The following is a 13,514-nucleotide window of genomic DNA, read 5'->3' on the forward strand; positions in this document are numbered from 1 at the left end:
CATGTACATACTCCTATAGCCCTATTTCTTTCTTTTTGGAATTGTCAATTTTAACACACAACCATATGTACCTTACTAGATTCCTTTCACTTCTCAAGGACAGAAAAAAAAGAGTATTATTTATTGTAATGTCTGCTTATCCTGATTTTTTTGTTGTTTTTTAATATTGTGTTTATACTGGAATAATCTCAATTGAAAAGAAGTCTGTTTATTCTGCATCATAGCAAACCTATGTTCATAGTCACAATCTGTGAAAGTCAGCTCAAAAAAAAAGGTGATGCCTAGGTCCTACATTTCTGATGTCCAGCTAGCTCCTCCCAGTCTCTCTGGTAGAGTAGAAGGACGTGACTTCTTGCTCATAAGCTTTTAAAATTGCAAAGATGTTGGCAGTATCCTCCCTTCAGCTTTACATAAAGACAGTCAAAGGGGCTGCTCCCAGCAAAAACCAGACACCTTAACACACTCCAAAAAGCCCTGTGACTCCTTGTCAGATTTTTCTGTTTTCCAAGCCAAAAGAATGAAACAAGAACCAGGAGACAAACAGTGCTTGCAGGCACACAGCACACGTATGAGAAAACACAGCATTTACCACAAAAATAACTGAGAACAAATTTAAAAATGAAGAAGTAAAGAAGGAGAAACTGGGATGACAGGAGAAAGATTAGTCAGTTATATATAGTGTCTAATATACAGGACCAAAAGTAACAAATTTGTTAACACAGATTTCCATATCAGCAGTAACGTTTATATATAAAGTTTATGTATGACGTAAAAATATTTGTGTCTCTCTTCTACTGATACAAGCTGTACTCAAATGCTCTAATTTCTCAAAGACCGCTGCAAGCTTGCTCTCTTGCCATTTGAATGCCAAGGTTACCAACTATCCTTGTGCTTCACATCTATTAAAATGCTTTTTATAGACCTCCTATTAGCCTAAATAACTGGTAACAGAAGATAAGCTGCCAATTGTTGTATTGCAGATGACACAGTTAGTACTTATTCACTAATGTAATAATTTAAAAATTAATGGTTTCTCTGTACTTAACACTTGTTTCATGTTGTAAGTAAAATCTTTTTAGATTTGTGAGCTGTTGCTTCTTCACAAGTTAAAATTTTGTGTCATAAAAACAGCTAAGGAATAGGTTTTGAGTGTCTACACTTCAAAAAGAAAAGAAGAAAAAATAAAAAATATCGTAGATAGCTGGAAGCCAGGTAGGTTTCAGTGACTAATAAGGAAGTAAGTTTCTATCGTTTTAGACCTTTAAAAAAATACTCAAAAAATGAATGACTTGAAGAAGCTTCCCCAAAAAATCCCAGTTCAGGATTCAACTATCCAGTTTGAGCACAGAAAAATCTTGCTGTTGGGGTCACTGCAGATATTCTAATGCAAATTCCCTATTTCTCAGGAAAGCAACTTAAAAAAATTAAGGCACCGTTTATTTTGAAGACCTTTCCCTCCAGCTGGCATCACACTCCTTGTGCAGAAATAACTAATGCAGAAGTTTTTAGAGACCTGTGTCAAATTCTTTAGCAGTTGTGCTTTATACAGATTAAACCGGGAAAACAATAAACTGCATGCTGGATGAAATATATCCAGGGTCTTTGAAGACTACAAGTAGTGCAATTGAATCCACAATATTCATGAAGCTGTAATATCAAACCTTCAGTTCTTGCAGGGCACCATAAAGTGGATCTTTCTCCTAAATGTATTAGCATAACTATTATAATTATCAAGCAAAAATAAAAGCTAATCTTGATCCTGCCTACAAATATTTTCTATCAAATCCTTGGTGTGATAAATCCTAATTAAAATCTCTTCTACAAAATTATATTTTTACACTAAAATCTTTGAGTTTATCTGAACAATAATGGATTTTATTTCTTGACAGAGATATTTTCCAGGTCTGTGAAGCACAGTTTTAAGTAAAATACAATTGTTTTAAGAAAGAATAAGAAAATTGAAGTAAAGAGAGGAGTAGCAATAAGCAACAAAATAGAAAGAAGGTTTCCTACTAACAGGGTAACAGGGTGAGTGAAAAATAAATTGACTACTACTAAAGACATACTACCAGAAGGGAGTAAGTAGGAATAAGGGAGCTGTAATGACAGAAGAGAAATAATTAAAAATTTACAACAAAAGAAAAAAAAACCATACGTTTTACTATATATCTGCCTTTTAGCTATTTATGTTTATACGGACATATATAGATATATGTGAAGCAAAGTGTGATCCATATGTGCAGCAAAGTGTGATCCAGCACCTCAGACAGTCATGACTGCATCTGAATCTAGAGAGGAGGTCATGGCCATCTCAAATGGCCATTTTCTAATACAAACAGCATCAGCTTTTACTGTGCAGCTTATTATAGACCATGTTACAGGCTAGGCAGATTTCGGGTATTTGTGAATGGATGGTCCTGAGCAGCAGGTCCCCAGACAGGTAGAAAGGCTTTAGCAAAAAGTGAATAAAAAAGAAAGAAAAGACTGACAAAGCATCTCAATTCAGCTTGGATTTGTCTGAGGATTTTGTTGCTGAAAGTAGCTCACCAATGTGTTTTTTTTCTTTTCTTTAATAATGATGGGCTTTGTTTTGTAAAATCAGGTGCAAAAATTGGTCTTTTTAGTTTGCATGGGAATATTTTTTTAAAATACTGGTCAGCAAATACCATTGTGAAGGGTGCAGATTTCAGTACAGTTACTTGTGTTGCTCAGTGATTTATTCCATATAGAAACCACTTAAAATGAACATTGATTCTAATGTTAAATCCTGTGTATCATGTATGTTACAACCAAAGTTACTAAATGAAATAATAATTATTTAATTATTTTCCTATTAGTCTTGTATAACCTAAGGGTTTGTCAGGAATAACACTAACTTTGTTTCTTTGTGAGGGGCTGGAATTTTCCACAACCTTGTTCCAACATGCTGCTCTTTGCTGTTCAAAAGCGAGGTGTGACCATTTCTCTGCTGGCCTACAGTAGTATTTTTTTAAATAAGAAGCAATTTTGCACCTGCATAATAAAATTTTTGCATAACACATTCACAGACAATATTCCTGAGTTAACAAAAGGCCATTCTATGAAACAGAAAATCCTGGTTTTATACAGGCATCTTTTCTTTAATACAGTCTTAAATACTAATATTTATATAAATACAGATTAAATGTTTCCCAAATAGCTATATTCTATTTTTAAGTTATAGATTAAAAAAACCTCAACAACAACAACAAAAAACAAGTTGAAAAGAATCGCCTACCAATTAATAAAAAAGGGCATTTAATTTCTTAGTTGACAATGGGTTGATCACAGTTTCCAGATAAGCAGTAATCAGTTTAAAAAGTCCTAAATTAAATGACATTATTTTGGAAAAACTATTAAAGACTGTAATTTTGGGAAATACCAAAGCTGTTTATCCAAGGATTGATTACATAATCTAGCTTGATGACATTAAGAAATCCTCACATTTGTGACAGGAATGGTGACTGATAATTTTCAATTAGTTTTGTAACTATATACATTAACTTCCCAGTTATCTTGAAGAATACATTAATTCCAGGGTACTTCTGATCCTTTAAAATCTGTGTCCTAGCCTTTTCCTTCACCAAAGGGTGTTATGGTTTGTTCCATAATTTCACATAAGACTGTTACAAATATCTTCTTGTAATATTAACTTTTCACCTCAAAAGAAATAAATCACATGGCACTTTCTAAGGGACAACAATAAAAGGCAAATTATTTTTCTAAGGGGATTAAAAAAGTGTTTATATTATTCTATATAATCTATGGAGGTTTTCATCAGGAAATTTTGTTGTCATAAAACAAATCAATTCCACTCCCATATTGTAGTCATTCCCTCAGGCACAGCTTATCTTCCCTCAGCCATATCCTTGCACTGAGATATAAATTGATTTAGAAATCTCATACCAAGGAGACTATTGCACGGACAGTAATGGTTTCCTCATTTTTGCCTCAGTCCCTTTTTTTTTTCACGTCACAATAACTGCAGGTGTCACAGAAATGGGTCTGTCAGTTTGCAAGGGCATGCTTTGCAATCATGGAGCAAAGACTGGCTTAATTATTAAATGTAATGGTTTCTACAAGGATTTTGAACTCATCCTCATTCTCCCTTCAAATCTGAAGCAGAAGTAGGGAAGTAGCTCTCCCTCTCTGAAAGAACTTGTCTTAACACTCACACCCCTGTCTTTTATGCTCACAATTGTCTTTGGGTTCTTTTGAAAGTAAGCAGTATCTGAAGGAAGATCTTGACAGGACATAGACAGTCTCTATCCCAGTAAATTAAAAAGTATCAAAAAGCACTTACAAGCTCTAGAAGTTGGTTGGATCCCATGGTTTCACTTTTAGAAATGGGCTAACACTGGCCCCACAGCACTCTGCAAGCAACAGCAGTTGTACTTTGCAGCTGGTCTAGGTGAGGAACCCTTCCTTCTAGGCTGCTGGCACGAGTTTTTCCAGTGCCAAAACTCAAAAAATATTTAAATATTTATTCTATGGACATGGTAGATAGCTCCTAAACTAGTCCTACCCTAGTGCCCATCAAAATTCGGCACTGTAAATTTAGTGATGACCATGGAGGCAGCTAGACAGTGCATAAGTAAGCTCTCTGGTTTTAGCATTGTCATGGGAAGCCATTGCACAAAATGAATGTGAAGTTCAGTTTAAGAGGTTGAAGAAAGCATGAAGTATCCTTGCCTGCATGGAGACAGAGGCTGTAAAACACGACTGGCCCTGAGGAAACATCTGCCTAAATTCTGGGGAACGTGAGCTACTGCTGGTCAAATTTCCTGTAAAAAATAGTCTTTTCCATCAGGAATTTAATTAAACTGCATTTATAAACTGTATTTTATAGCCATATATGGTTATATAAGTTAGCTGTATACTTACTTGCAAGTCATTATTTTCAACTGTTTCTAGATTTCTTAAACTGAAGAGTTACTTATAATTTAACTAATCAAAAAGGCATGTTAAGAAAAGGCTACAGATGCATGTTGGCGAAATTTTTACCAGGTATGTCTGACATAGCTAGAAAAAAGGCCACGTGATTCTTTCCAAGTGTCAACTAGTTATGTGCAAGTAACATGGCAATAGAATTAGGCCTCTGTATTGAATCTATCATTTCCTCAGTAATCCATATATATATATATATATATATATATACACATATATATATATATATATATATATATATATATATATATATATCTACGGATTCATAGTTTACGTGCTTTTCCATCAGGAAGCTGCATCATTTTCTGCCTGTGGTATCATTCAGTACCTTAGAATTATGCATTAGTTAAAACTTCAGCCTGGAGATTAAAGCAAAACATCATCTCATCATTCCAGTATTTAAAGAAGCTGTTTGAATTGACAATGAATAACCAAGCAAGCCAATGTGAAAGATGTCCAATATTTACTGTTTCAAAGCTCATGCAATGGTGAATGCACTACCACGTAAAACCTCTAGTTCTTATCACAGCTATTACTACTATGAATATCTTGTTTTCTAAAACTAGTAAACAAAGGCAAGGTGGGATCAGACTTGGAAGACTAAAAATCTCAGTGTTCTAAAATTCTTATGAAGTGCAAGGAAGAAGGGCCTATTTTAGGAAGTGTGCAAGTGTGTATGATTTAAAACAGAAAAACCCTGAATCAGTAAGCTCAGTGAAATAAGCAGATGTCTTCAGAAACTTCTGAACATTTCTCTCAGCTGATACGTGCACAGATAGCAGATGGTGTAAGTGACTCAGCATATATTTTCAAGAGCAGTACTAGCAGGAAAAAATTTGAAATTGTTTGGCATTGCATTCCACAGGAAAAGAAGTTTGGAGGAGCAATGACTAAATATTATATATTTACCCTGTTCAGAGTAGTTACATGACTTTGCTGTCATTACAGCTTGTTCATTTTTTGATGCTATGTCTTTGGCACTAGCCATCAAACAAAAACTATGTAGCATGGCAGATCTTTCTCTTTATATTGATTATTTTTCCTGATGCAGAAAATATTGAACATTCATCTGCTAATACACTCCCCCATTAAAAACAGGTAGCCAGAGTGTCTACTTGTGATCACCTTTCTAAGGTAAGAATGAATAATTTTCATTGCAGAATAAGTGTGAAAATTCATAAACAGCAGAAGAAGGGCAGATATTTGGTTTATGCACACAGCTTGGTCTTTCACATATATCTGAGGTATTATTTTCACACAAATAGGTCCATTGCATTCAAAGGGATAAGAAGATATGCTCACAACTTTATAGGGGAAGATTCCCTATAAGCTATTACCTATGCTCACAATTTTATAGTGGAGGATTCATTCTTTGTATCTGTGCATAGTTAAGAGATACAGTAGTGAGTTTTTACAGCTGTAAATATAAAGCTACAAAATAATAAATTAAATCTTATGTGAAAAATACTTCTTCTGTTCTTTTGCCTGTGAATCATCTCACTATGACTCATCCTTTTATCTGGCCATTGTGCTCCCTTAACTGAACCCAGATGACTGAAGAAATAACATTCCATTGCAAAGGATTATTTTAATAACAATTTTAAGGGAATTTCAGCTTACAAAGATGTTAGAAAGCTTTTATAAAGTTTAAAGTGAAAAATATGAAAAGAAAAAACTATATTTTTCCAACAAAATAATTTAACAGTGCTAGAAAATGTTCCTCTATTATGTACTTTGACTGTCAATACAAAATACTTTTTCAGAAAACTGTGGGTTTGGCTCAAGCCAATTAATATCCTCCAGAACAGCTCCTGAACCAACCTGAGAGTTAGGACAGGTTGACCTGAGGTCTCTTTGCTTTGGCACTAGGAAATCCAGTTGCATGGAAGCAGGTTGTGGAAGCGACTGACTTCCAGGAGAAAAACCAGATCTGGGCCAATTTAATCTATAGTATCAGTACAACCCCCCTTGTCAATCAGTCAGCAACAAACTAAGGGATGAACACTGGTGAAAGAATTCTTCCAAGTTGTACCTGTTACTTCACCTCTTTCCCATCTTCTGGAAAAGAAAATCAGAGTGCAGGGAAGCACACAGGCATTTTTAAAGGATATGTGTTTCAGTTCCTTAAAGAACTTTAGCAGGATGTGAACTGCTTCTATAAAAGGGGTGTCAGGGAGCTCTTTGCCAACCAGTAATGATTTTTTTTTATATATCTGTTTTTGAACTGATCAGAAGGTATCATATTTAGCAAAAATTACTGCTTCTTGAGAGCATTCCTTCTTTTGAAATCAACTTCACTGTTATATAACACATTTTAAAAACTAGTTTTTACAAATGTTTAGCACTGAAACAGATAAGTTACCATTAGTTATCATTTTTGGTGCTACGTCTTTGGCACTAGCCATCAAACCAAGACAATGTAGCATGGCAGATCTTTCCTTTTATTTTGATTATTTTTCCTGATGCAGAAAATATTGAACTTTCATCTGATAATACACTTCTCCAGTGAACAAAGTTCCTTACTGAAATTTATCAAATAAATTAAAAATCTGATCAAGGCAGTTGGCTTTTGTTTTCCTTTGTCATAATGCACTCAGATTTTGATTATGTTCAAACCACTCTGATTTTTTATCCCGAAATAAACTGAAGTGCCATTGTTTACAAGGGACTGACTGGAACAGATATACACTGCCTACAAATGGGAAAATATGTTCTAATCACAATAAGCATTGTGTGGTCACAGTAAGTGGTTACAAGCGTACCTACAGGTTTCTTCTGGGCAAACAATGCATCTTAAAACTCGCTTTCTTACAGGAAAAGAAGAAAAACCCAATACGATGCCATATCTAATAAGAGAATACAGAAATCCTGCAAGGAAGCATTTTTGATGAGCAACTTTGTTCATGAAATAGCTCTGCTCAGGAGAGGCAAGAATTCATTGTGCATTAAAGACAACATCTCTCTTTGTTCTGCTCCTATCATTTGGTGAAAGGAGCTGGATATAATGTAAAATAGTTTACTTAACAAGCCTCAAGTATTGAAACAAACCATTTATGAAATGCTTTTACAATGCAATCACCAAGAAAAGCTTTGCATTTTTAACAGAAGCTATCTAGATAGTCAAGAATAGGCAGATGATAATGTGGGCTTAATATAGAGCAGTTCTGGGAAGCAGTTGAAGGAGTGAAGTGACATAAACCCGACTCGTGACTCCATAGTGCACTGCTTCACTGAAAACTGTTAGGAAGAATCTACACCATTATAGACAAATTTGCAACCAATTTAGGAAAGGGAACTTAGTAGAAGGAACTCAACATCTCTACTATGTGAACAACTCAGACTGGACAGCAAATTATGTGAAGCATCCATTCCCAAATAAGATAACAAATGGAAATTAAAAGGTTTTGAAAGGGGACACTGAGATTTCTGAGTGTTGTCACCATTCTCTTTGAATCAAAGGGATTTTAAATCTACATTTAAAAAGGCAGGAAACAACAAACCTCACAAGTGGAAGAAAAAGCTATCATTAGGAAATATCTAGGCAAACTTGATAAATAATTTGCAAAGTACATAGACAGATATGCACAAAATAATAGCATCCCAATGGTTTCTCACTACAAATATTTCAAAAGATTCAAACATTTTCCAAGACACACCCTCCTCCTTGTTCTATGTATAGGCATACTCCAGTTAAATTTATTTTGCTTGCAAATATTTTTAAGAATGTGTTCTTACAGGAAAAAAAAATAGTGGATTACAGTAGATTAAAATGGTCTAAACTGATCTGCTCACAAAGAGTCTGAATATGTTTTAATCTGCTTAAAAATGAATCAAGGTGAACCAATGCTACTTTGACACAGAGAATCAGCATAAGGGTAGGATGGGGATTTGTGAGTTACTGAATCCAGTGATATAAAAAGCAGGTTTTTTCTTGGTAGCATATAGGCTAATTCAAGTATCATTCTGCTCAGTCTAAGGATATAATTTTTACCATGTTTTATTTAAGTAATGAATTTTTTTAAAGCAGAGGATCAGCGCTGGTTTTAAGGATTTTTTTTTCCACTTAACTGGTACTTTTCTTGTCAGTTTTTCGACAGATTTCCTAACCTGATGCCTTTGAGACTCTAGGTTGCATCTGGTTAGTTTACAGTTCTTCAGAAAATTACCTTACTAAATATCTGAGCCCTCAAGAGGCTGATCTGCATTTTTGGTAAAGCACAATCCTTCATCAAATACTATGTCCTACAAAAAGCTGTGCATTATTTTATTAGGCAGCGACAGCAGGAAGCAAAATAGTTCTGCAGCTGAAAACCTATTTTGGCTCTATGAAAAGAACAAACCTCAGAGTCAAAGCAAGTAGACTGAATCTAGGTCAGAAGCTTTTTTTTTTTCTGAGAATACATCAGAGTTTCCTGATGACCTTTTCTTAAACTCAGATGCCTTAAAACTGTAGGTGCTTACTACAGTCTGCAAGACTTTCAAGGTAATATAACACAAAGAAAAATTATTTAGCAGCATAAACACCACCCACAAAATGATGTCTAGGCATTATAAAAATAAAAAGACTGACTTAGTGATTCACTAAAATTTCATTTCCCTCCTCTAGCAGAGGGAGGTTAATCTAAATCATAGAAGAATATTGTGACCTTGGGGGTATTGAACTTCAGACTCTGGGGAGAAGGAAGGGGAACATGGTCCTTTTTTATCGTCCTTGAGGGAGTTAACAGAGCACTTGGGTGATCCTGTAGCATTCACCCAAGAGGTGTGGAGCACACAGGTCCCAGTTCCAGCTATAAAGACAGTGGTCAGTCCATGCCCACTTGGTCACTCTGGGCTTCCTTAGGTACAGTCACCCCAATGCAGGGTGCGGTATCAAGGACAGCCATCAAGGTCAGCTTGACACTGACAGTATGTGACAGCATGTCAGAGTCATGATCCTGTGACACCATGCCTGTCCTTCTGGACAAATATGAGTATTTTTGCATGGTCATGCAAAAAATGACTGGGCAGACTACTAGAAGAAACACATAGTGATAGTCGCTAAACACCTGGATACCAGCTCAGAACCTCAGCAGCAAATTTCTGAAAACTGAAAGAAACAACACCCCATGCTCACTGTGGTTTGATCATTCCTGGGCATCTTCCCTTGTCATCCTTGGAAAGGGAACAGGGAAACTGCAAGGAGACACTCTGCTGGTCCCGCCTGAATGAACACCCAACAGCTCAACCATTAACTGGGACACATTCAGTTTGTCTTTATTACTCTTGTTTCCCTGTCCAACTTTCTACCTGTTTAAGCAACTCTAGAGGAGGTCTACAAAGATGATCAAAGGGATGAAGACTGAGAGAGTTGGAATTGTTCAGCCTGGAGCACCTCTGGGAAGACCTCCTATCAGGCTACCAGTACTAAGAGAGGGCTTATGAAGAAGAGCGAGAGCAACATTTTACAAAACCGTGTAGTGATAAGACAGGGAGAAATGGATTCAAACTGAAAGACAGTGGTTTTAGATTAGATATTAGATAAAGAAATTCTTTACTGAGAGCTCGGTGAGACACAGGAAAAGGTTGCCCAGAGAAGTTGAGGATGTCCCCCCACCCCTTGAAGTGATCAAGGCAAGGATGAATGGGGCTTTAAGCAATCTCATTTAGTGGAAGGTTTAACTTTTCTTTAGCCAATTTACCCTCTCACAGTTCCATAGCAAGTATTTATGAAACAGCTATTTCATCCACAGAACAATGGTAATGCCATTTAACTATTTAGAAATGCTTGGAAAGCCCATGGGAAACTTTCATGCTACAACATAAAAAGAAATTCTCTTGCTGCAATTAAAAGTTGAACTACATGCATGGATTACAGGAAGACCTGCAAAATAATCTTGCAGAGCAACTAACCCAGTGAGTAGTTCACAGGAACAGAGGTTCTTCAGTGTAGATACTGAGGATAAAATGCTCTGACAGAAACAGGTAAGGCTGAGGCAGACAGCCCAGGCCGGAGGACAAACACTGGGGAGGGGCCAGACATAGGATGTCTAGCTCTGATACTTGAGGGAGGGAGGCACCACAGGAACACCACAATCCTCAGCGATGGACAATGAAAAGGAAAAATGCATTGCGCTTTTTGATTGTTTACATGTGGATGTTTGCAATGGCCAGTGGCCCTATTTGTCCTGAGATTTGTTTGTGAGAACCAGCACTAAGAGAGAAAGGCATCCCAAAATTTCACTTCAGCTGACATCAGGTACTTCACTTTGATAGCTAAGTGAGTTGGCAGGTCTCCCTAGGCTCCCTACACAGTCAGTAAAAATCTGACTTCTGCAGATGGTGATTCAGAGTAGAATGTTAATGCAGGTGTTCTTTATCACCTCCAGGGCAGAATTTCTCTTTCCATAAGCTGCCCAGGATCCTATTCAGCTAAAGCTGCATCCATTATCTTCCTGAGCTTCCCTACTGGGCATACCTCTGTTTTCATGGATAGACTTGACACCCCATTTCTTCCTAGCTCCAATCCAGTGGAGAAAATAAAATCCCCTAGAACAGTCTCTTCTCTCAAGCTCTGGTTTTATTTTATGATCTGTATTTTTTCTCTTGCAATTGAACTTTGCAGTCAGATCAGGACATGAGTTTGCCCTTGCAAGTCTGACAAAAGTCAGAGGGGCTCTGTAAGAGGTGCTGCAGATTTGACTTAGTGAATTCTGTTCCAGCACACTGAATTTAATGTAAGCATACTACAGTGAGATGGTATCATAAACCACAGATAGGAGCAGGTGAAAGACAAAAGAAGATACCAAACGAGAACAGGGGAATGCTTAGAATGCAAACATCATAATTATTTACTTATATGGATAAAGTTATACAGCAGAGAGCACGCAGTGAGAGAAAGAGTTCTTGGATTCAGGGCACATATTTGTAAATCCTTTTATTGAAAGTATGACATTTACCTTTCTTGTAAAAGGCTGGGAAGGATGCTAAACTGGAAACATCTAAAAGGACTCAGATTCTAAGGAAAATAGCATATATTTACCCAAAAATTGCATTATCCAACACGCAAATGGTTGGAAGCCTTTCTTAGTTAGAACCTTCAGGTAAACTGGGAACCTGTCACATTTCAAGATTGATTTTAAAAATCTGATAATACACAGCATATCTATTTAATGCTAAGTAGAATTAAAAGAATAGCCTTTTAAAAGTTTTTTTATTAGTCTGTCAATACAAAATAATAGAACCACTCCCTTCAGACAGGCTCAATTAAGCTTGCCTTGAAACCAGTACCACAGAAATGTTTGAATATTTTAATAAATCTAGCAAACCATGGCACTCTGCACATATATGGCACTCATTCTGAACAGCGACAAACAACAATCATTTGTTTTTATAGCAACCATGAATTGCATCCTCCAAGCACATAGGGAAGACAAGTTTAAGCTGAGTTACAGATAAAAACAGTTTGTAACTCCCTTGTAAACATTACAGAGTGAAGTTTCTGTTTCATTAGGTTTCAAATGGTCTAAAATATTTTTCAAATCCAACTTTTACAGTCAAAACTGTGAAAAGGAACAAGGTCACTCAATGGAAGGAAGGTCATCAAAGGATATACATCAAGGCAGCTTTCATTCTTCAAAACAGCAAAATATCATGCTTTTTTTTTTTACTATCTTTTAAAATAAAATTGAGAGTCATTATTGATAAGAAACACGCATTATATTGCATTGGGTGTGTTTTCAATTGATACCATGTTTGGTTTCTAATTCAGATTTTGCATTCAATGTTACAATTGTAAGTGAACATGGCATTTAAATGGATTTTTTTTGTCTTTAACATAATTAATGAGAAAAGTTTTTAGAGTATGTTCTACATAGTCTCTGGAAAGATGTCTATGTATTTACTGTGTGGGCAAGCAGTGAGCACTTTCTTATACCAAGTCTGAACAGTTTTAAAAGCAAAAGAGTAAAAACAACAAGGTTTTTTAAAGCCTAGAAACCCTTCATCTTTTATTTATCTGTACACATGCCAACTTTATGTTTCCTCAAATCATGTTGCAATGGTTGAGTGCACTGGCTCATGCTTAGAAAAAAACTAACTTCTACCTCAGATGTTCTATTTCTGTTTAAACTGTCACATTCCTTCTTTTTGCTCCCCATGTCACTCTGTGTGTGTGGGAGGGTTTCCTTCACAAAAATTCAACACGAGTGGCTTAGGTTTAGTATATTTTATCGATCTGCAAAACATGTTTACTTACGAGCAATACACCATTAAATCTAAAGGCATCTCATCTCAGCATTTATATGTTTCCATAAACAGCTTCTTTGTCAATATACAGAATGCAAAAACATAAGGGAACCTCATCCTTGTTTCTTCAGACAACTCAGAAATTAATTCATTCATCTCACATTTTATATGCACAAAAGTGTATGCAGCAGCAGGATGATCTTGCTGCAAGAGTAAAGCCATGGCAATCAGTGTTAGAGAGTAACAAGAAGGTAAAAGCACATTTAAATATTCTGTGTTGCATCAGTGTTTCATATAGAGAGATGGTTGTACAGGACAGGCAG

At 36.1% G+C, this 13,514-nt stretch overlaps 1 protein-coding gene across 1 annotated transcript in view; it reads right to left on the bottom strand.

Moving 5' to 3' along the window:
• Positions 1-13,514, bottom strand: part of HCN1 (hyperpolarization activated cyclic nucleotide gated potassium channel 1) — a 192,607-nt gene that overhangs the window by 67,795 nt on the left and 111,298 nt on the right. The window lies entirely within an intron of this gene.

Source organism: Motacilla alba, chromosome Z (genome assembly GCF_015832195.1).
Source record: "Motacilla alba alba isolate MOTALB_02 chromosome Z, Motacilla_alba_V1.0_pri, whole genome shotgun sequence".
NCBI lineage: Eukaryota > Metazoa > Chordata > Aves > Passeriformes > Motacillidae > Motacilla > Motacilla alba.